Source organism: Schistocerca nitens, chromosome 4, assembly GCF_023898315.1.
Source record: "Schistocerca nitens isolate TAMUIC-IGC-003100 chromosome 4, iqSchNite1.1, whole genome shotgun sequence".
Lineage (NCBI taxonomy): Eukaryota > Metazoa > Arthropoda > Insecta > Orthoptera > Acrididae > Schistocerca > Schistocerca nitens.
The window spans coordinates 335,887,526-335,912,812 of NC_064617.1; the positions used below are offsets into that span (position 1 = coordinate 335,887,526).

Consider the following 25,287-nt stretch of genomic DNA (forward strand, 5'->3'; position numbering starts at 1 on the left):
CTGACCACTATTTTTTTTCTCTCTCTCTTTCGTTCGTTGTATCTGCTCGGGGCGGACGTTGTAAGACATTCGTTTAAGTTCGTTTTTGATGGATTAACTCAGTTTTTTTTTTATTATAGAGGGCAGCTAGCCCTCTGACCGAACACGCTGAGCTACCATGCCGGATACCACTCAGTTACCGGGGGCGGACATATGGCCGTTGGGTATCGTGCTTTCCTACAAGGCAGCGTTGTATTGGTTGGAGCTTAAACAATATGAACGAGAGTGTACGAGATAACAGAAGTGGTTTGATTACCTGTTTTAGAAAATCAAAATCTGAGTTACTTTGATTCCCATTGTTGCTTTCAGTTAAATTCATCTCTTTTCTTTGGAATACGATTCGCTTATCTATTTTCGAGATTCGATATCATTATTTTCGTTTACTTCCTATTGATCATCTTAGTCATAGTATGGCAGCCTTTAGTCTTAAGTCATAGTACCAAATTCTTTAATGACCTGTAAGTCTCGTTGTACTAGAGCCTAGAGGGAATAATAAGAGTGGACGACCAAGGACGAAGGGCTCGGATTTAAAAGGGTGTAAGACAGGGGTGTAGCCTTTCGCCCCTACTGTTCGGTCTGTACTTGGAAGAAGCAGTGTTGGAAATAAAAGGAAGATTCGGGAATGGGATTAAAATTGAAGGTGAAAGTATATCAGTGATACAATTCGCAGATGACATTGCTGATGATGATGATGAGTTGGGTTGAGCGGGCGCTCGACATCACGGTCATCAGCACCCTGACGAAAAATCAACATGAAATGTAATGGGTGGGGACGAAGGCTGTCCCCACATGCAGAGCAGTTTATAACGTACTTAAGTTTGACGCCCTTCCCCACCAGTTTAGGGATGAGGCCTGATAGTTCACAAAATTTCACCACTCTGTTAACACTGGTATCGGTATCTGCGAGGACGGTCGGCAGATCTCCAGTGAGGCCAAGGGCTGCCCTATCATCAGTATACAGGACACACGTAACCAAAGTATGCTGATCTGAAAGCGGCGCGTCACAAACTTCACAGAAAGGTGGATCCTCCCCCGGAGGAGGAAGCTATGGGCTATGCCCGATTCCCAGTCTGGTAAGCAAAACCTCCTTCCAGCGGTGAGGCTGACACGAAGTCTGCCAAGCTTTTGTGGTCGGTTTGAGCGACCGCAGTTTGTCGTCCGACACCTGCAACCATTCTGTCTGCCGACGGAATTGCTTAATTTTCTCGATGTTCTCTGTTTACCGTTACACATTTTGAATTTGAAAATAGGAGTGCCAATTACGTTACTCCGAAATATCCATCAGCCAAAGACATGCAACAGCACACGAGTAATAGTTAAAAGCTGATGAAAAATCTAATTTTAGCAACAATTCCCATTAGACCTCATGAAGGTGAAGACGTACTACTTCCAAGAATATCACTCATTCTGATGGACATAGTGTTCGGATGTTCGAATTCAAACGACTTCAATTTCCAATACGCCCTGAACTCGCTATGGTTATCAGCCAATAAAGCGCAAGGGCGATCTTTGCAAGTGTGCTCCTTGAATTTAGAAATCGGTTGCTTCTCTCATGGGCAATTATACGTCCCACGTTCCAGAGTCAGTAAACTGCGCGGTTTTACGTTTATGCAGAAAATGGAGAAACAAACGTAATCAATTCACTAACTTTGCAACAAAAAATTATTTTCTGTGAAAACTTCTTTTTTCTTTCTTTACTTTCACTCCACACAGGCACAGCAATGCAAGGCAGGGTATTGAATTGAAAGATGTGTTTTCTCGGTGAATCTCTATTTGCCAGGATAATTGTATTTGCTTTCCCATTCATCTGCTATCAGACTGGGCCACAGCAAAGCTTCTAATGAAAGACACGCGCCTGTAAGTTAGACGAATGGCAGTCTCATCGGAACATAGAAGCATTGTATGGTGGATGTATGGCATATTCCCAATCATTAAGAACTGATTCGAGATTGCCCCCACTCGAGGTATGGTGCACTTCTTAAGAGGTCATGGTCCATACCCCAAACATCTGATCGAGATGGATGCAGAAAGACACTAATCTGAGAATGTGGAAAGGAAGGTAGAAAGAATGATGACAAGTAGTCTGATCTGCAGACAATTGTAAATGACTAAAACATATGGACTACAGTTAATATGATTGCACATTGAATATTTGAAACGCAACTCCTCAACTTTCGGTCTTTAAGATTAAGTGGAGGTTCTGAACAACAAATTAATGGCAACAGATTAGAATGAAAAAGTAGAAGAATAATAAGAAATAATTCCTCCATAATAGAGAATGATAGGTACAAATTAACATATCGTTATTTTAACCGTTTTCGGCTGTTCCTAAGTTACTTCAAAATTCATGGACCTGTATGCCGCTCTGAAACGAAATGAAAGTTTGTATTTTGACATACGTGCTTCGCTTCTTTTATTTGCAAGGCATCTTCAGTTGCGACTTCTGATGTGACTAATTCATGTGTGTCGTCCTGAGGGTGTATTTACTCGGCCTGCATACTGCGACGGTACTTAATAGGTACAGTAGGTACAGTTGCATCTTTACGTGCGGTTACTCGTACCCTAGGTACTGGTCTATGCGCGGCTCTGTTTGAAAAGAATAGCTCGATATAGTCATAGGGCAGAGCACATCTGCTTCTATGCCCCGCAGATAATTTGCTGTAAATAGTAACCTGTAACTGTGATCCAACAGTTTTTTCACTGCCATTACGTAATGGCTCAAAAACATTGTGCAAGTACTAAAAGTCGCAAAAATTTCTGTGAAACAACGAAAGTGGTAGAAATCAGCATGTTACCACACAACAAAAAAGGAGACAAACGCCGCAACATCAGAGCTATGACAAGTTGTAGACTGTGTAGAAGACTTACAGCTTCCAGCATAAATATTCAATAGCTTCATGTAAGAAAGGAAATAAAGTAACCCACTGGAGGTACCAGAAAAAGTGCTGAAACATGTGTGGGTAAACCAAAACTCGGAAAGTGTCTTGCATAAGGCGGAATTCTTCGTCCAGTTTTCTTAGTAATCACGGAAATAAGAAAAGCTGCAACATCACAAGATGATAATGAGAAAGTGGTCATCATTTCTATTTTCTCAAAAGAAACTTGCAACCCTGTGCGGCTGATCCCGGCGGAGGTTCGAGCCCTCCTTCGGGCATGGGTGTGTGTGTTTGTCCTTAGGATAATTCAGGTTAAGTAGTGTGTAAGCTTAGGGACTGATGACCTTAGCAGTTAAGTCCCATCAGATTTCACACACATTTGAACATTTTGAACAAACTTGCAACCCAACCTTTGCCACTAATCGTTCTAGTTCTTCTATCTGAAACTTTGCTTCATCGATACTGTTTGCTAACAACGTCAAATCATCTGCAAGTGCGAGACAGTTAAGTCGAATCTTTCTTCCAATCGTAACAGATAGTGGATATATCTTGTTCCATTCGAGGCATGATTTCTGATACGTCTAGATACGACTCTGAGAGGTGACACGTACGCAAGCATCCTGTCTAATCACCTGCATCCATCCATGTCCATTGTGCATTCCAACGGACTTGAATAATTCCAACAGGACAATGTGACACCGCACACGTCCAAAACTGCTACAGAGTGGCTCCAGGAACACTCTTCTGAGTTTAAACACTTCCAAACTTGAACATTATTGAGCATATCTGGGATGCCTTGCAACGTGCTGTTCAGAAGAGAATCTCATCCATCGTACTCCTACGGATTTATGGATAGCCCTGCAGGATACATGGTGTCAGTTCCGTCCAGCACTAATTCAGACATTCGTCGAGTCCATGCCACGTCGTGTTACGGTAGTTCCGCGTGCTCGCCGGAAGCCCTACACGATATTAGGAAAGTGTACCAGTTTTTTTGGCTCATCCGTGTAAATTTGATTTAAATGTACAAATGTTCGAATGTTTGTGAATTCCTAAGGAACTAAACTGCTGAGTTCATCGGTTCCCAGACTTACACCCTACTTAAACTAACATGTTAAGAGCAACACACTCACCCATGCCCGAGGGAGGACTCGAACCTTTGGTGGGAGGGGCCGCACAATTCCTCAAACCACGCGGCCACTCCGCGCGACAGGAGAGATTCACGATGGATACTATCATATACATTTTTTAAAATCGACGAATGTGATCACTAGCTTCTGGATCCTGACTCTTTGGTGGACATGGTGTGTGTCCACCCTTCGCCTGCAGGGCTGCTTAACTCTGCTGGGGACTCTTCCAGTGAGGTATCTCAATGTCTGTGGAGGAATGGCAGCCCATTCTTCCTCAAGAGCTGCAACCAGAGAAGGCAGTGATGTTAGATATTGGGCTCTGGAGCGACGTCGACTTTCTAAACCACACGAAGGGTGCTCCATTTGGTTCACGTCGGGACTCCGGATAGGCCAATCCTTTCCAGGTATGACATTGTCCACAAAACATTGCCTCATACAAGCTGCTTTAAGAAAGACTGCAATGTCTGGGTAACAAAATCGTTCCCGAACTGTTTTCTCACTGTATTAAGGAGACACTGCGTTAAAATGTATTCATAAGCGCCCGCATTTACCAGTGTGGGAACCGCACCATAACCACGAAGTCTCCATACAGTAACACCACTCCCTCCGTACTTCACTGTACTGCTCATGATGAGAGGTAACGTTCTCCAGGCATTCGTGAAACCCAAGCTCTTCCATCGGGTTGGCACAGGATATAAGGCGATTCAACACTCCAAATCACTCGTTTCCAGCCATCCAATGTCCAGCAGCATGTCTCTTAGCGTTGACTTCAGAACTGTGTGGCTCAACCACTGTAGATCATTCTAACTCCCAACGTCCAGTTATTGTGCTAGCCGGACTGCTGGTAGCACTTTGGATCTCACTAGTGTTTCATTGCTCTGATTCCATACGATTTTTCTCAACTACTCTCTGCATTGATCGATGGTTTCTGCCCGCCAGAACATGAGGTCTCCCTGATCTTAGTCTCGTTGTCGTTATTCCTTCGCATTTCCACTTCACAATCTTGGGAAACTTCAGAAGGGTTAAAATGTCCCTGACAGATAGGTTATTCAAGTGTAATCCAATGTCTTTCCCATGTTAGAAACCACGGGAGCTCTCCTGACAGACCACTGTGCAGTTGTTGTTTCTCTACTGACAATATAGTACTCCCTCCTTTTATATTGGTGGGTTCGCCTCTCGTGACATCTAGGGGTTTACTCCGTATTACATAGCGGTGTCCATATGCTTTTGATCAGGTAGTGTGAACTGAATAAAGCACTGAAATATGTAGTCGAGGATAAATGTTATAGGGGCATACAAAGATCGGAATACGAAGAAATTTTTTTTCATTATGTTGAATGTAGAAGGTTCGCAGACGTGAAATGATTAGTACGTGTAAGAATGAATAGTCTGTTGCAAATAGAAAAAGTGATGACAACATAGTAAGTCGCTGCCTTGCAGAATATTGGTTGACAAACTAAACACCATTCATGAACAGAACGAGGCGTAAGGATGTTAAATGTATGAATATTGACCAGCCATGAGCCACAGGACTTGACCAAACGCCGTGACACAAGTCAGACTTACGGTGGCATCTGTGCACAGCACGGAATCAACCCAACTGCGGTTGGTGAACTATGAATCTCACATAGGTGCGGTTTTACGAGAAACGACTTCCAATATCCTGAGAAGTAATAACAAAGTGGGGTAATTTATGCCGATTGTGCCATTGCGGTAAGAGCAAAGCTGGATACGACCTGAGAACTACCCGGAAGCCGTTACCTAATGCGACGCCTCTCGGAGACGGGCTATTAAACGATAGCCGTCGCGGAAAAGCATGAAAACCGTCGCCGGGTTCAGCGGAGGGCGAGTAATTAATATGCCTCGACAGGCGGAGACGGCGGCGCGTTCACGAAGCAGCGTGGGCGACGGTGCTACGTCACAGGCGCCGTGGTGGAGAAAGTCGCGACGGAAGGCGCTGGGTAGTTTGTTAAGGGGGGTCTGCGCTGCGCAGCGCCAGGAGACGCGTTGTTTCCTCAGCCGTAGGTGTCGGACGTTAGGAGAGCTACGAAGGAGGGAAACAACAGCAGCAGCAGCAACACTATCTACCAGGCCTTGTTATACGCTTTCATTAACTCCTCAAAGATTTTTTTTAACGCCATTACATGTCTACAATTCTGGTACATACTGAAATCTCCTCACAACAGTATCATAGTCAGCCACCTCCAAGGGCGTTCAAAAAGTACTGCAACACATTTTTTTTAAGCAACTTAGTTTTGTTCAGGATTCAGATACACGATATTATTCCCCACCCTGTATTTCCATATAATCTCACTCTTATGTGACGGGCTTACTGCCCTCATGGTACCACTCTACTGCTCGGCGTTGGAGCCAACGTCTTGCTGTCTCAATAACACAACCCCCACCCCCCGCCCTCCCCCCAATCATCATCGTACTGCTTCCCGCGGAGTGCGTCCTTCATTGGACCAAACAACATGGAAGGTGCGAGATTCGGGCTGTAGAAGGAGGACAGTTCAAAGAATTTTTGTTAGTTCCTTTCTGGTGCGTAGACATGTGTGAGGCTTGCGTTGTCGTGGAGAAGGAGAAAAATGGTTCAAATGGCTCTGAGCACTATGGGACTCAACTGCTGTGGTCATAAGTCCCCTAGAACTTAGAACTACTTAAACCTAACTAACCTAAGGACAGCACACAACACCCAGCCATCACGAGGCAGAGAAAATCCCTGACCCCGCCGGGAATCGAACCCGGGAACCCGGGCGTGGGAAGCGAGAACGCTACCGCACGACCACGAGATGCGGGCGAGGAGAAGTTCGTTTGCATTTTTGTGGTGACCAAAACGCTAAAGTTGTTTCTTCAGTTTCCTGAGGGTAGCACAGTACACTCCAAAGTTGATCGTTCCACGATGAGCGAGAACGAAACAGAATAGCCCTTTCAGAGTCTCAAAAGACCGCCGTCATGGGTTTACAGGCTGAGGGCACGGCTTTGAACTTCTCCTTCGAAGGAAAGGTGGTGTTCCATTTTGTTTCCGGTTCGAAGTGATAAACACATCTTTCATCGCCTGTGACGAAGCTCAATAGAAAGGTGTCACTATCAGGCCCGTAACGACCAAGAAATTCCACGTAGGTGGTGCTTTGTGCATATGCTTTTAAGTCCCCAGCTGGTGGACAAGTGTGTGCGTGCTACGAACGGAGACGTCCATCTGAGCAGTGCGGTGTCTGATTTCGATCCGTCGATCACCTCGAATAAGCTTGTCCGCATGTTCCAACATCGTAGGAGGCAGAGCTGTGTGCGGCCAGCTGGCAGACAGGAGACCGGATAGGTTTGTGCAGTCTTGTGGTGGTGATGATGATAGACGCCTCGCCCAACAATTCACCATAGTTTTCTTCAATTCCAGGTCTCCTTAGACATTCTGCAAGTGCCTATGAATATCTGCGACACTGTCGCTTTCCGCCAAAAGAAACTCAATGACAGCTCTCTGCTTGGAACACACCTTCGTTACAGATGGCCGGTCGCAGTAGCCGAGCGGTTCTAAGCGCTTCAGTCTGGAACCGCGCGACCGCAACAGTCGCAGGTTCGAATCCTACCTCGTGATGTCCTTAGGTTAGTTAGGTTAAGTAGTTCTAAGTTCTAAGGGACTGATGACCTCAGATGTTAAGTCCCATAGTGCTCAGAGCCATTTGAACCATTTGAACCATTTTCGTTACAGACGCCATTTTGAAGGCTACATATAGCGCTGCCATGTGTAGGAATTTCATGAAACTATAGAGGCTGAATGGCGAATATTCCGTGATGTCCGAAAACAAACGGCGCATCTTTTCAACCGAAATTGACCCAGGAAACAAAATGTACTGCATTACATAATGATGCCCCTCATAGAAGAGCCCGAACAAACTGGTGCGGCCTATTGATAGTGTCTAGTACCGTAAAGTGGTTTGTTTTCTGCATTTGAAGGGGGACAGCTCTCATACAATCCAGGCTGGTCTGATGAGAATGTGTGGCAACAATGAACCATCATATGAGGCGCACAGGCTTCCACTTTGAGAAACCAGGAGTCTGAGTAACGAAGAATCGCAAAGGACATCGATGTCATGGTGCTCTAAGACTGGCATATTGCAATCGATAGTGGAAAGAAAAGAAAATCAGATATGAATGAGCTTTAAGCATGTTTCACGTGTTGTGTGACATTTCGATCATGACGAAAGTCGTCGCCCGCTGGGTTCCACGGATGCTCACATCAAAATAGCTCGCCAAACCGAAGCATCAGGACTAATATTGCAGCTGTGTCAGGCCAATCCAATATTCAGTCACTTAATCATCATAGACTCGACTATGATTCGAAAGAGTAAAGCAAGCAGTGGAACTATTTGGATTCACCACTGTCGGAAAAGGCGGGGACGGAGCCATCATTCCAACTGATAATATATTTTGGGACTGCCCTGTTACTGTGCAGACCATATTCTCATAAGAAACAAACCGTCATAAGAGCATGCTGTCGGAATCTACTGACGAGGTTACTGGATGCAGTCAAGACGAAAAGTGGAAGGAAGCTTTCAAAAGAGGGGTTTTTGCACCACGAAAATACCCCAGCTCACTCTGCACATATAGTGCTTGTTTGGGCTATCAAATTTCCCCCATCCCCCTCCCTATTTCCCGACATCGCAACCAGTGACTTCGTCATCTTTTCCTGAATTAAGAAGGCTTTAAGTGGCAGAAATTCCAAGAGTGATGACGAGATTATTTTCTAGGTACAACGTTTCGTGAACAACCAGATTGCCAATTACTACAACCAAGGTCTCCGTCATGTCACCGATCATCAGGAAAAATGTGTCGTATTGAAGGGTGTATGTGTAGTAGACGACTGACACCGCAGCTTGATTTTTTCGGGGCTCTAATTACAATTTTATGAGTGCATTTTGCTCATCTGTATCTCCATCGACAGGAAGCTTAAAAGAAAGCGTCCCATATGCTTACTAGAAGTTGTATAAACCTATGCTTCGGTTTCTGTCAGAAGCGTGGGACATATGCTCGTATGACAACTTGTGCGCGTTGTTGATTGGTGTGTGAAAATCAGTGCCTTTGAGTATCTCCACAATCATTCATCTACGAGGTTAAAGTGAAATGTACGGAGAAGGCAAACTTATGTACCTCCTTGGCCAACCGAGTGCTCAGTAAATGTTTGTTCTGTCGGAAGACGCGCAGAAAACGGAATGGCGCCTCGTCGTGCATCATTCATATGTACTGTCTTTCTGCAAGGATAAGGTTCTCAAATGGGACATGAAATACATCGCGTAGAAACTGGTGATAAAGAGTGTACGTTGATTTGTCCGGTAAAGGGTACGGCCCTGTGAGTATCATGCACAATTCCTGCCGGCACGTTGATATTAAAGCGAACCTGGTACCACGACTCCATGATCGCTAGAGGATTTGTACCCTCACAGGCGTGGTTATAGCTATAATTCATTATCCCACTCTGAAACCCACATCATCTGCAAATAAAATGCAAGATGTGAACAGCGGATCTTCAGTGTTCAGCCTTAGAAGCCATTGACAGAACTGTAATCTGACACGGTGGTCTTACGATCGGGGCGCTTGTATACGTTGTAAGTGAAACGGATAAAGTAGCTGCTCGTGCATAATTAACCACATAAGAGTATAGCTTATGCTCGCAGCAGCTCCAGTTCTTCGCACACTTGTTTGTCGCTCCTTCATACCCATCTTCTTAACTTTTTGGGGTCTATAGCATTCCCACGTCTGAGTAGAATAAAGACAACACGAAAGTTTCACTTCGTAGAAGACACGTCTTTAGAACAGTAATTTGCATCATTCTTTTTATACAATGTGAACAGTGAACTAACAAAATGGCACAAAGGTGAAGACATTGCTCTAAATTCTGCTGCAGAAGTAATGATCAAACTGTTTTAAATTCTAAAAAATGCAGTTTCATGCACTCATACCTATTCTACCACGATGAATGTCACAACTGCTTCCAATGGTGCATATTCCATTATCAGTATCCTCCTCACTCGCTAGTTGCAATACTCCTTATCTTCTCGCTACAACATTATAGCATTCTGGTGAAAATGGCTTTTGTGCGTTAATCGCTGTCGTAAAATTTACTTAAAGAGTTCACCCAACTGCCAAATACACTCCTGGAAATGGAAAAAATAACACATTGACACCGGTGTGTCAGACCCACCATACTTGCTCCGGACACTGCGAGAGGGCTGTACAAGCAATGATCACACGCACGGCACAGCGGACACACCAGGAACCGCGGTGTTGGCCGTCGAATGGCGCTAGCTGCGCAGCATTTGTGCACCGCCGCCGTCAGTGTCAGCCAGTTTGCCGTGGCATACGGAGCTCCATCGCAGTCTTTAACACTGGTAGCATGCCGCGACAGCGTGGACGTGAACCGTATGTCCAGTTGACGGACTTTGAGCGAGGGCGTATAGTGGGCATGCGGGAGGCCGGGTGGACGTACCGCCGAATTGCTCAACACGTGGGGCGTGAGGTCTCCACAGTACATCGATGTTGTCGCCAGTGGTCGGCGGAAGGTGCACGTGCCCGTCGACCTGGGACCGGACCGCAGCGACGCACGGATGCACGCCAAGACCGTAGGATCCTACGCAGTGCCGTAGGGGACCGCACCGCCACTTCCCAGCAAATTAGGGACACTGTTGCTCCTGGGGTATCGGCGAGGACCATTCGCAACCGTCTCCATGAAGCTGGGCTACGGTCCCGCACACCGTTAGGCTGTCTTCCGCTCACGCCCCAACATCGTGCAGCCCGCCTCCAGTGGTGTCGCGACAGGCGTGAATGGGAGGACGAATGGAGACGTGTCGTCTTCAGGGATGAGAGTCGCTTCTGCCTTGGTGCCAATGATGGTCGTATGCGTGTTTGGCGCCGTGCAGGTGAGCGCCACAATCAGGACTGCATACGACCGAGGCACACAGGGCCGACACCCGGCATCATGGTGTGGGGAGCGATCTCCTACACTGGCCGTACACCACTGGTGATCGTCGAGGGGACACTGAATAGTGCACGGTACATCCAAACCGTCATCGAACCCATCGTTCTACCATTCCTAGACCGGCAAGGGAACTTGCTGTTCCAACAGGACAATGCACGTCCGCATGTATCCCGTGCCACCCAACGTGCTCTAGAAGGTGTAAGTCAACTACCCTGGCCAGCAAGATCTCCGGATCTGTCCCCCACTGCGCATGTTTGGGACTGGATGAAGCGTCGTCTCACGCGGTCTGCACGTCCAGCACGAACGCTGGTCCAACTGAGGCGCCAGGTGGAAATGGCATGGCAAGCCGTTCCACAGGACTACATCCAGCATCTCTACGATCGTCTCCATGGGAGAATAGCAGCCTGCATTGCTGCGAAAGGTGGATATACACTATACTAGTGCCGACCTTGTGCATGCTCTGTTGCCTGTGTCTATGTGCCTGTGGTTCTGTCAGTGTGATCATGTGATGTATCTGACCCCAGGAATGTGTCAATAAAGTTTCCCCTTCCTGGGACAATGAATTCACGGTGTTCTTATTTCAATTTCCAGGAGTGTACATTACATAATGTGAATTACGTTCGAGAGGCTGTTTACATAGTGGTATCTAGTGGAGAATAAAGTTCGATGGACGCCTACCATAAAGAAATTGGGTTGAGAAAATATGCTACTATGAGTCACTTATTCTTGCTGTATTAACTGTCATTACTGATGTTAGTGAGCTTGTGTGGCACTGATAGGGAATATTTTCTTCAGCCCATTTGTACTCACTCAATCTACAGGATTACAACTCTATTCCAGTTGTACAACTGAATCACCATTTATCTACTGTTGGGCCTTCGTATTTGCCAAAAGTGTTATATTATCTCTTAACGGCAGAAATAGATATTTACATTTCGACAGATTGTTCTCGACTTTCATAAAATAAAAATCCAGTCGTTGAAACATAAAATTTATGGAAATGTTTGTGTTTGACATAATGTGATCCTGACCACGGAGTGTGCGCCTCTTCTTTGCATATTCTCACTTCTTTCGTCATTTCGATGCGATGGCGCTAGGTACCGAAGAGTACTTTCAAGAACGTTTTCGGAGCTGTAGGTGTCTTCAAGATAAACAGCACATTTTCTACTGTTCATTCGTCCATAGTTCTTAAACAAATTCACGGGAAATGGCGAACGTTCCAGTCTCTGCTGGTCTACGTAGCTAAAACTCTCTCTGCGCGGAGGTATTCGATTCTGAAAGATGAGAAGCGGAAAGGAGGGGCTGTGGGGGGGGGGGGGGGGGGGTAAGTGAGAAAGGAAGAAGAGGGACGGCAGTTTCCCTGGTAAAGGAGAGTGGGGTGGTGCTCCAGGCATCATAACCCTTTCACCAGATTATGTGCCAAAATATGCAATGTCACATGAAATAGGAACAGAAGACAATTTGGATGGCTATCCGCCACTAGGAATTGTTCGAGCGTCAGTCGAGAATCCAGACTTAGGTTCTGGGAAGGTGGAGGTGGGTCACAGTTTCTGTGTCCTCTCTCCTCAACACCGCCAAAAATAAAACATGCCGTCACCACCATTTAAGGTGCTGAAGACGCTTAGGGTTATAATAATATGACGGAACGTTAGACTCAATCTTCCTTCCTTGATTATAACAATAATAATAATAAAAATACGAAATATTTAATATAGTAATAGTATACTGTTAAATAAGAATAAATATATAACACAGTTTGGTACACTAATATTAATTCTACGTTTACCTGTGCATCTGTGCTTTGTACATTGCTTTAGCGTAACTTCAAAAACATTGCAATCCATACATATTACAGAGGTGGATATATGTATGTTTGCACCTAAACTAGCGGATCGATTTCAACCAAACTTGGTACACATAGCACTTTCTGTCTAAAAAGAATCACCGTGGGGTTAAGAACCACCTATCCCTCTAAGAGGTGGAGGTAGGGGTGAAAAAGTAGCACGGTTTGCGGAGCGCAAATAGCCTGGCTACGTTCATTCAGTATTTTAGAATGAGAGTACTTAGGGACTTGCAGTCAACTTTACACATTATTTCAAACTTTTAAGAGACATTTTATAGCTTACAGTCCCCACAAAAAGATGAACGAAAAAAATAATTCAGCGTTAACTACATTTTCACTTTTCGTGCACTAAAACTGCCGCATTAGGCATCACCTTTCAATTTATTACTTCTTTACTACCAACTCTGTTTGAAACAGATTTTGCAGACAGTGTTCACATACATGACTGAATGTACCTACAAAAATACATTATTGCGCGAGGCGTAGTTCAGAGGATACGATGCCTTAAACACTGAGACACGTGAGAAACTGCCACGTCATGCATAACGCTTTAATTGATTATTTCTTTACTTATAACTCTATTCACAGCACATTCCGCATGTAGTATTAACTTATACTATTGGATGTAGCTGCAAAATTATTTCATTGTACGACATGTAGTTCAGGAGATATGACGTCATAAACAATGATAGGAATTCGCTAGAAATATAGGTGAAATATGTGTGAATGTGTTAAATATATTTCATATCGAGTAACATGTGCGTACTCGGGCAAATCCACGGGTATAAAGCTCCTCCAAACCTCAAGATCGATATCTACCAATCCTGGTACACGTATTACTTACTATCGAAAGCAATACTAGGAAGCAGCAACCTCCTTTGGGAGAGAGGAGGAAATGGAGGGACAGAGACGGGGAAAGAGCAGTTCGATATGGACAGTGCGAAGGAGGAGATAAACAGAGTGAACAGGAATAGGGAATGGACAGCAGTTTAAGTGGAGGAGATGGACAGAGAGGGGTTGAGACGAGCATATGGGTGGAAAGAAGAGGGAAAACAGTGGGCAGTAAGAGCGGAAGGAGCAGATGGACAGGGAGAATGAGAACACTAATAGACGACTGGAATAAATACATTCCCGTGCAACGTTGGGTACTCAGTTCAGAGATATACGGCATTTTCAAAGCATTATCCAAACATTTGAGGAGTTCATGTTTAGTGTAATTGATTTAAGAGAAGTAATAGCCGGTAGAGCACTTGCCCCCGAAAGCCTAATTGCCCGGGCTCTAACCCGGCAAACAGTTTTAAACTGCCAGGAACTTTGATATCAGCGCACACTCCGCTGCAGAATGAAAATTGATTCTGATAGCTTTTATATTTTACATATACCAGTTTCCAAATTTCTTCCTTAAGCATCTGAGTATAAAGCAGCTTGAAAATTAAGTCTCAAAAATGGCAAGGAATTATAAAAATTGCTTGATATGTTTAACGCAAGACGCAAGGTATCCTTTGATTGCTTTCTGACCTACGGGGATGGTCTTGAGGACTGACCGCCTGCGTAGAACGTTCCTGACAGGAAAAGGCGCACAATCAGAGGTTTATAGCACCTGCTGTTAACAGAAGAGTCGAAGCGGTTGGTGAGTGTACACATAGGACCGGCAAACCACAGGAAGTTGAGTGAGGCCAGACAGACAGGGAACGTAGGTTGAAGCGACTGAAGGAAGCCCCCCCCCCCCCCCCCCCCCCCATCCAATTTACACGCTAGCGTATCCATAATCTGCAGACCTGTGTTCCCATTCCTATTTTTAAAAGTAGGATGGACATTGAGCCGTGGTAAAAATTGCTGTTTTGAAGAGTGCACCGCAGCGCGTAGTGTAAAGCAGTCGCCCTCCGTTTCTGGCGGTGGCGCCGCTGTGGCAATCGCAGCTTTGGTGTCTCCCTCTGATGGGAAAGGGGAAAGGTTGCTGTTTACGTGCGTTTAAGGAGCGCTATGAGCTCGCCAGTCGGTGCAGTGAGTCGACAGAGTCAGTCGGAAGGCAGACACTCTCATGTTAGTCAATCGGCTCTAAGTCTCAGTCGCTAATGGGTTGTGGACTGAGTTGGGTTCGTCGTTACTCCGATGTTGGACGAGTTGGCAGTCAGCAGCAGGCAGGTCCGCACGGTGCAAGTACGTGCCGGGACCGTGGTCGACGCAGACGGAAGGCCGTTGGTCGATCGGTCGGCTGGTCGTCGGATGGCGACATGTGGTCTGCTGAACGCTGACACCAGTATCAGTCGGGAAGAGTTGGCAGCCAGCCACAGTAGGGTCCGTATGGTGTTACGCTGTCGGCGAAAGCGGGCTGCCGCTGGTCGTTTGCTCGGCCGGTCGTCTTAGTCGACGACGTCTTGGATCCTCAGAATGAACACCATTTTCCGAGTCGGGATGTGGTTGGACTTTGTGGGTTCGCTGGAACTGAGCATCGACGTACTCTCCACAGCGCGAAGCCAGGCTGGGTCTTCTGGCAGCGGGCACGCGCTGTTGCATTTGGAGGCGCTAGCTGCGAGAGCGACTTTTCGCTTTCCTCCGAAGCAGGATCTTCAAGTTGAGTAATTAGTGACTTCTTTTTAAATCTCGACTGTTACGATTTGTTCGTTATTTGTGGATTTTTGTTACCTCAGCCGTTCACTCATGTGATAACAAGTGGTGTGTGTTGTTGTCTAGAACCCGCAGCCTTCTTCCGTAGTGATTTGACAGTTGTGACTTGTGTTTTCTGTATTGTTTTAAACCTCTCTTGAGCGGAGTTTGATGCCTTGATCTTGGTGAGGCCGAGTTAGAAGGTGTAAGTATCTTGGTTTACTCGACATCGGCCGATATTCTCTGTTTGTGCAGTTGGATCTGACGGTTGGAAATTGGTCAGATTGTCGGTCGGAGTGCTAGTATATCTGTCGTTCGAAACTGCCTCGATCATGTTTGTGGGATTCGGTGTGTTAACGAATTTATTGCTTGGAGTGTAACGGCCTAATTCCTGAATTTTTATCTTGCCTATTATCTTGAGAGGCGGTATATGTGTACTGTAGAGCATGTTAACTCGTCTGGCCAACCTTGTATAATTTTATATAAGATTGCATTTCGTGGGCTTTTATTTAAATTCTCATTTTAGTATATAAAGTTGCCACCCTTCCACCGTAAGACTTTTCTTAGAAGTTAAAATCAAGTTGCACCTTCGGTGGCAAGTTAATCTTTTAATTTTAGTGTTTTGTACCATTTCCATCGCTCCTACGGGGTGCATAGTTTGTGAGCTTGTGTGAATTGTTAAAACTTTTAGTTTAAAGTAATCTGATGTGTTGCTGATTTGCACCAGTGTAGTCTTTCAGAGGTTGTTGTGAGCGGTCGTGACTACGGCCGTGTCAAAAGGGAGCGGCAAAGTTCTCAGCCCGAAAGCTCATACACTCAAAAATTTGTTTCTTTCTGCCTCTGAATAAATTTTAGCTTGATATTTAGAGGGTACTTTCTGCGTATAATTTTAAATCTGTTTCTTTTAAAAAATACTTTAGGCACCATTAAAGTGAATAAATTACTATTTCTTAAAAAGGAATTTTATTATGATTTCAGCAGTTACTCCCTGGCAACTACTTCCACGCTTACATAATGTGATTAAATGTGTTAATATTCTTGATGAATCGCTAGCAAGTAGAATAAATTCTTAAGAATATTCTTTGAATTTAAATCCACGGTTCAGTCATAAGTGCACACTTTTATCTTACGTTTTATAGATTTTGACGTTCTCGTAATTGAGAGTTTTACCGACTTTTTTTTCCTTTTTCGGCGCTGGATTCTTCTTCCATGATAGTGAACTTCTACTTCTTATTTTTCTCCCGTATGTAAGTTTCTTTTTGTTCTTACGATTGTCGGATTCTTTCCTTGATCTAATATTATAATTTGAAAATTGCAGTTATATGTAAACTTGGGACATACGAAGAAAAAAATACTTGATCTGTTCAGTGTTGTAAAATAGCTTCCAAGAAACTTTGATATAAGACTTTTCAGTTATCAGATTTTCTTATTCTTTGCCTCTCTGTTGCTGGAAAACTAAGAAAACTCCTTTTTTGCGGGTGTGTCTCGCCTCTGGTTCAAAAACTTCAGTTATACGTGTATTACGTTGTTTCAGTAACTGAGCTACCCAAGCACGACTCACTTCCTGTCTCGCAGCTTCATTTCCGCCAGTGCCTCATTCATTCCGATAACGACCTCCTAGCCTGCGGCTAAATCATGTCTCCGCAATATCCTTTCTTCCAGGAGTGCTAGTCCCGCAAGTTCCACAGGAGAACTCCTGTGAAGTTGGCAATGTACGGGATGAGCTACTGGCGGAAGTAGAGCTGTGTGAAAGGGTTCATTGGTAGAGGACTTGCCCAAAAAAGGCCAAGGACGCGGGTTCGAGTCCCAGTCCCACACGGAGTTCTTCCTAACATCACACAATTTTAATCTGCAAGGAAGTTTCACAAAAGCTTTCGGTAAATCTTATCTTCTTGTTTCGGGCGTGGGGGAGGGGAGGTGGGGATGTGATCGGGTCCCCCATCATCCTTCCTTGAAGCAGCGTCTTCAGAGAGAAGCGGTTTAAATGACAATGTAGATTTCATGCACCTCAGTTACAGCACATCCGTTATCAGCCTACGAGAGGTACACGGCAATCTACTCTGAACGGGCTACACAAAATCATGATACAACTAAAGCAGAACTTTTCAATGAAAATCGTTAGAGTAAATTTGTGTATATTAAATTGTACAGTAGGATCTCTCGGACAATATCAGCAAGTTTTGTTGTTAATCGACTTACCTATTTAAATAATATTTTCACTACAGCGAAATTATATAAAATCTTCTCATTGAATACTTAATGTTGCTTTACATTCACGTAAAGTTGTCAGTTGCCATAGGCACGCTCACCTACTGTACTGTAACTAGATTACGCATCAGATTTCCTAGCACTGTTCGGAGATCTACAGACATCTTCTGCACTAACCATTATGTGTATATTATGACGAATTAGCCTAGTACGCACTCGAGTGTGTCCGTGAACGATAAATAACAGACTGTAGAGTGATTAAAACCATCTTTTAAATTATTTAATTTTTATTCAGTAGGAATTCTATATCAACGACAAGATTTCTCTAATATGTTATAATACGTCCTAACCTATTTAATAGAAAATCAACATGCGTAATAAAAAGTTGAACTATAACATTCCAGAACAAGAAGTTACTTCATTTTGCAAATATTAACAGAGGACAAGGAATCGGTGTGTTGTCAGCTGTCATTTGGGTAGTCATCTGCCAAACACGTCCGGTCATTAACGACTGCACTCGCTGGGACTCACCGTTCACGTTAGGCAGTGTAACCTAACCTCTTCGACGGCAGGCGCAAGCTAGGTTTAACGTTAGCGGCTACACATGATGGCACTTGAGAGAACCCAATGACCATCGTATCATGTAGGTTCCTTGACTATAACGTAGACTCTCTCCATCTAACTATGTATTATAAAGTAACTACGATTTCATGGTCAGTTATCATTTGCGCCTATTATGAGCGATATTTTTAAATAAGAGTACTTTTTTCAGTTGAACCAACAGAACACTGCCTCTCGTTAGGTGCCAAGTGGCGTAAAATCCGAAAGGTGTCGCCGACTCAATTGTCTTCCACCATACAGAATATGCATCTCACTTTTGGTACTCCACTGTTGTCGTTGCATTTGGACTGACTTGTTGAATTGCTGTCTTGCGGTGACATGAGCCGCTGTGCTTTACTTGCAGTGAGCTGCTGCCACAAGTTATCAGTTATTTTACTGTTACATACATTAAACGTCCCTAATTCACTAACTATTTGCACCCGACGTATCTTTGAACTGAAAAAAAAACAGTTCCTTGATCTTCTCTAAGAGTTCACGAAATTTCTCTCTTCAGATAACTAGTTCTTTTGGAATCAAAAATCAAAGATTTCACGTATTTTCCACTCATTAATATAATATTGCATAAGAATCGCAGGTTAGCACGTCACGCGTTCGGCGTACAAGCGGATATCTAAGTTGCAGTACTTATTTCGTTTGAATTACAGTGGAGGAATTAGAAAAGGCTACGAACGATGTTGACTGCAAAACACTGCCCGAAACTCTGAAAGTATCAGGGACAAAATGCAAGGAACGAAAATGTTGTCTGCAGCTTATACAGTAACCGCTCTGCATCTCTAAAGAGCCGAAAGAAAGTAAGAAGGTAAGGAAGAAGTGAAACGCGACTGCAGCCTATGCACCACGTTATTTCTCTTCTACATAGAGAAACTAATAAAGGAAGCCAATGGGGAATTAGGAAACGGGATTAAAGTTCAGAATGAAGAAGTAAGAACTTTAAGGTAGGTCGATAATTTGTTGTTCTGTCAGACCCTATAGCAGACTTGGAAGTTCGGAATGGATACTGTCTTGAAAACAGTTTAGAGGATGAAAATCGATCAATATACAAATTTATGGTGGACTATACATGTATTGCATTAGGTGATGGTAGGGGAATCAGATCGCAAAAAGAGACTGAGAAAGTGGTAAACTAGTTTTGCTGTCTGAACAGAAAATAACTGACTATGATAGAAATAAAGTGACATAAAATGCATGTGTCAGTCTCAAGAGAAGCTTTTCTCACAAAGAGAATCATGTTAACACCGAAAGTGAATTTAAGCGTTAGAAGATATTTTTGAAAGTACTTAGCTGGAATTTTTGAATTATATGGAAGTGAGATGTGGATAATAAACAGTACAGACAGGAGTAAAGTACAATACCTCGCGAAACTAGACACCATCTACGGAGCACACGATCTAATAAAATGTCACAGTAATGGCCACAAAACATAAACTTGTTACTCTGGAAGAAGCTGAATACTTGTGATGATGGCTCCTTTTCGGTTGAAACTGGCCAATATTGTTATTAATCGTTGCAACCAAGGCAGTTTGAATAAAATATTCAGAGGAGAATTTTTTGAAATATGGTGTTACAGAAGAATATTCAAGATTAGATTGATAGGTCAGACAGTAAATGAAAAGTTACTGCTCTAATTGGGGAGAAAACAGCTATATGACACAACTGGGGGGGGGGGGGTATAGAGAATCCTGGACTTGAGAACAAAAAGCAAGTGTAACGCATATACGTTGACGTTGCAGTAATTATACGGAGATGAATAGACCTGTATTGGATAGAATAGTGCGGAGTGCTGCACCAAAACAGTTTTCACACTGAAGATTACAACGATATTCTCACCAATAACAACAATACATCTTGTGTTACGTTGTGTGGTAATTACATAGTGATAGACAGTGGCGTGGGATACTGCGAATTCTCCTGCAACGCCAGAGAGAAGAGAATTACGGTAGATAAATGCGTGGCCACACACATGGAGCAATGAACAAGCCTTCTTCGCAGAACAATAGGCACCGCTTCTTCATTAGGCTGCGTATAATCCTCACAGATTGTCCTGGGGAGGTGTACAGGATACGACTAGTCGGCAGCTATTTTGTCACAGTCTATCTCTTTTCATGCTTTATTAGGTACATTCATGCAAATCGTGAGGAGAAAATTCTCCAAGATCATTTGCAGGACCTTTCCGAATGCATACTTCGACGCGAGGAGACTATGATAGCGTGAGTGATTAATCACTGATAATGGAACATTCGTAAAATTTCTAATTGCACGCTTCTGGAGTGAAATAAAATGTAACGCATTCATAAATTAGTTATAGGAATGACATATGCCGCACATTAATACCGTATGCTGGAAAACACACTATAAGAAAAAAAAAGTCCTGAGGGGTAAAGTGCCAATTGGTGTGTAAGATCGTCAAAATCCCGAGTTGGTTGGAGGGCCCTGTCCAAGGCCCTGTCCATAAGGTTCCAAAAATTCTCACTTGGGCAGAGATCCGGTGACCTTACTGGTCAGACACGTCTTCGGCTTGGACTCTCATTGACTGGAGTAGAATTATCTTCAGCGATGAGTCCCGCTTCGAACTGAGAGCCCATGACTGGCGAAGAAGTGTCTCAAGACGCCCCAGTTAGCGGTGGGACATCAGCCTGACTGTCACCCGTCATAGTGCCCGACAACCAGGAGTGGTGATCTGGAGTGCCGCTTCGTATCATGGCAGGAACCCCTTTGGTTATCATCCGCGACACCCTTTTGTCGCCATATACACTCCTGGAAATTGAAATAAGAACACCGTGAATTCATTGTCCCAGGAAGGGGAAACTTTATTGACACATTCCTGGGGTCAGATACATCACATGATCACACTGACAGAACCACAGGCACATAGACACAGGCAACAGAGCATGCACAATGTCGGCACTAGTACAGTGTATATCCACCTTTCGCAGCAATGCAGGCTGCTATTCTCCCATGGAGACGATCGTAGAGATGCTGGATGTAGTCCTGTGGAACGGCTTGCCATGCCATTTCCACCTGGCGCCTCAGTTGGACCAGCGTTCGTGCTGGACGTGCAGACCGCGTGAGACGACGCTTCATCCAGTCCCAAACATGCTCAATGGGGGACAGATCCGGAGATCTTGCTGGCCAGGGTAGTTGACTTACACCTTCTAGAGCACGTTGGGTGGCACGGGATACATGCGGACGTGCATTGTCCTGTTGGAACAGCAAGTTCCCTTGCCGGTCTAGGAATGGTAGAACGATGGGTTCGATGACGGTTTGGATGTACCGTGCACTATTCAGTGTCCCCTCGACGATCACCAGTGGTGTACGGCCAGTGTAGGAGATCGCTCCCCACACCATGATGCCGGGTGTTGGCCCTGTGTGCCTCGGTCGTATGCAGTCCTGATTGTGGCGCTCACCTGCACGGCGCCAAACACGCATACGACCATCATTGGCACCAAGGCAGAAGCGACTCTCATCGCTGAAGACGACACGTCTCCATTCGTCCCTCCATTCACGCCTGTCGCGACACCACTGGAGGCGGGCTGCACGATGTTGGGGCGTGAGCGGAAGACGGCCTAACGGTGTGCGGGACCGTAGCCCAGCTTCATGGAGACGGTTGCGAATGGTCCTCGCCGATACCCCAGGAGCAACAGTGTCCCTAATTTGCTGGGAATTGGCGGTGCGGTCCCCTACGGCACTGCGTAGGATCCTACGGTCTTGGCGTGCATCCGTGCGTCGCTGCGGTCCGGTCCCAGGTCGACGGGCACGTGCACCTTCCGCCGACCACTGGCGACAACATCGATGTACTGTGGAGACCTCACGCCCCACGTGTTGAGCAATTCGGCGGTACGTCCACCCGGCCTCCCGCATGCCCACTATACGCCCTCGCTCAAAGTCCGTCAACTGCACATACGGTTCACGTCCACGCTGTCGCGGCATGCTACCAGTGTTAAAGACTTCGATGGAGCTCCGTATGCCACGGCAAACTGGCTGACACTGACGGCGGCGGTGCACAAATGCTGCGCAGCTAGCGCCATTCGACGGCCAACACCGCGGTTCCTGGTGTGTCCGCTGTGCCGTGCGTGTGATCATTGCTTGTACAGCCCTCTCGCAGTGTCCGGAGCAAGTATGGTGGGTCTGACACACCGGTGTCAATGTGTTCTTTTTTCCATTTCCAGGAGTGTATGACAAGCCATCCTGGTATTACATTCAGCAAGGTAGTGCCCGTTCGACAAGGCGAGGGTTTGTACTGCTTTACATCGTGTTTCCCAAACCCTATCTTGGCCAATAAAGTCGCCTGATATCACCCCAATTGAGAACCTTTGTGTCATTATGAGAAGGGCCCTCTATCCGGTCCGGAATTTTGACTAGCGAACCCGTCAGTTGGATATAATTTTTCACCTTGTCCCTCAGGAGGACATTTAACAGCTCTGTCAATCATTGCCAAGCCGAATAACTCTACATCTACATCTACATCTACATCTACATACATACTCCGCATCCACCATACGGTGCGTGGCGGAGGGTACCTCGTACCACAACTAGCATCTTCTCTCCCTGTTCCACCCCCAAATGCCTCTGTACGAGCCCTAATCTCTCTTATCTTATCTTTGTGGCCTTTCCGCGAAATGTAAGTTGGCCGCAGTAAAATTGTACTGCAGTCAGCCTCAAACGCTGGTTCTCTAAATTTCCTCAGTAGCGATTCACGAAAAGAACGCCTCCTTTCCTCGAGAGACTCCCACCCGAGTTCCTGAAGCATTTCCGTAACACTCGCATGATGATCAAACCTACCAGTAACAAATCTAGTAGCCCGCCTCTGAATTGCTTCTATGTCCTCCCTCAATCCGACCTGATAGGGATCCCAAGCGCTCGAGCGGTACTCAAGAATAGGTCCCACCAGCGTTCTATAAGCGGTCTCCTTTACAGATGAACCACATCTTCCCAAAATTCTACCAATGAACCGAAGACGACCATCCACCCCCCAATTGCCATTACATGCTTGTCCCACTTCATATCGCTCTGCAGTGTTACGCCCAAATATTTAATCGACGTGACTGTCAAGCGCTACACTACTAATGGAGTATTCAAACATTACAGGATTCATTTTCCTATTCATCTGCATTAATTTACATTTATCTATATTTAGAGCTAGCTGCCATTCTTTACACCAATCACAAATCCTGTCCAAGTCATCTTGTATCCTTCTACAGTCACTCAACGACGACACCTTCCCGTACACCACAGCATCATCAGCAAACAGCCGCACATTGCTATCCACCCTATCCAAAAGATCATTTATGTAGATAGAAAACAACAGCGGATCTACCACACTTCCCTGAGGCACTCCAGATGATACCCTCACCTCCGATGAACACTCACCATCGAGGACAACGTACAGAGTTCTATTACTTAAGAAGTCTTCGAGCCACTCACATACTTGGGAACCAATCCCATATGCTCGTACCTTAGTTAGGAGTCTGCAGTGGGGCACCGAGTCAAACACTTTCCGGAAGTCAAGGAATATGGCATCCGTCTGATACCCTTCATCCATGGTTCGCAAGATATCATGTGAAAAAAGGGCGAGTTGCGTTTCGCAGGAGCGATACTTCCTAAAGCCGTGCTGATGCATGGACAGCAACTTCTCTCTCTCAAGGAAATTCTATATATTCGAACTGAGAATATGTTCGAGAATCCTGCAACAAGCCGATGTTAAGGATATTGATCTGTAATTTAGAGGATCCGTCCTTCCGCCCTTCTTATATACAGGCGTCACCTGCGCTTTTTCCCAGTCGCTCGGGACTTTACTTTGGGTAAGAGATTCGCGATAAATGCAAGCTAAGTAAGGAGCCAATGCAGTAGAGTACCCTCTGTAAAACCGAATTGGAATCCCATCAGGACCTGACGAGTTATTTATTTTCAACCCATTCAGCTGCTTCACAATACCAGGGATGTCTATCACTATGTCATCCATACGGGAATCTGTACGAGACTCAAATGGCGGTACGATAAGTGCCAGAGGTGCAGCAACGCGTTATTGACTTGCTGAATTTCTGAAGCTCTTCTCTCGAATAAATCATTCAATTTTTCTAAAATTGTAACCATTCGTTTGTCTGTACGTCTACCGCACATCTACCGATTTCCGTCACATTCCGACAATTCGTTCGTGTTGAGTCACTAAAAAAAATCAGACAAATCGGAGCTCATATGAAGGATTACAGAAGGTCGATCTTTCCGCGTTCCATTCTCAAATGTAACAGGAGAGGGGTGAATGACAGTGTCACGGGTAGAATTTCGTAACAAGCTTCGTAAGGTGGCAACGACCTTGCCGCAGTGGATACACCGGTTCCCGTCAGATCACCGAAGATAAGCGCTGTCGGGCGTGGCTTGCACTTAGATGGGTGACCCTCCGGGCCGCCATGCGCTGTTGGCATTTTCCGGGGTGTACTCAGCCTCGTGATGGCAATTGAGGAGCTACTCGACCAAATAGTAGCGGCTCCGGTCAAAGAAAACCATAAGAACGACCGGGAGAGCGGTGTGCTGATCACACACCCCTCCTATCCACATCCTCATCTGAGGACGACACGGCGGTCGGATGGTCCCGGTGGGCCACTTGTGGCCTGAAGACGGAGACGGACGGAGTGCTTCGTAAGGTGATCGGCATCTGACCAAATAATTGCTTTCAGTAATAGTTCAGGCAGGCAAATTACTTGGATTCGAGAAAAAGCAAAGGTATACAAAGGATCGCTGTAAACTTTGAGCTACACTTGACTGGCTGGGCGAACTCCCTACAAGTGTCATGCAGTCAGAAGCAGGACTACCATTCTCTAAAAAAAAATAAAGTTATTTGCAAAAATAAGTGCAAAGTAGGATCAAACAGGGATAAATTCACGATATAATCATGATGATATGAGTTCGTATGCACTGCGATGATGGTGTTGGTGGTAGCTTCGTGTAACTATAAGGAAGGAATTTTAAATTGGAAGGTAATGAGAGAATGATATATAAAAA

The 25,287-nt window shown here is 45.1% G+C and overlaps 1 pseudogene; it reads left to right on the plus strand.

Annotated features, from left to right (window-relative positions):
- Positions 1–24,591: 24,591 nt before the first annotated feature.
- On the plus strand, positions 24,592–24,709 carry LOC126254214 (5S ribosomal RNA; annotated as a pseudogene).
- Positions 24,710–25,287: the final 578 nt, after the last annotated feature.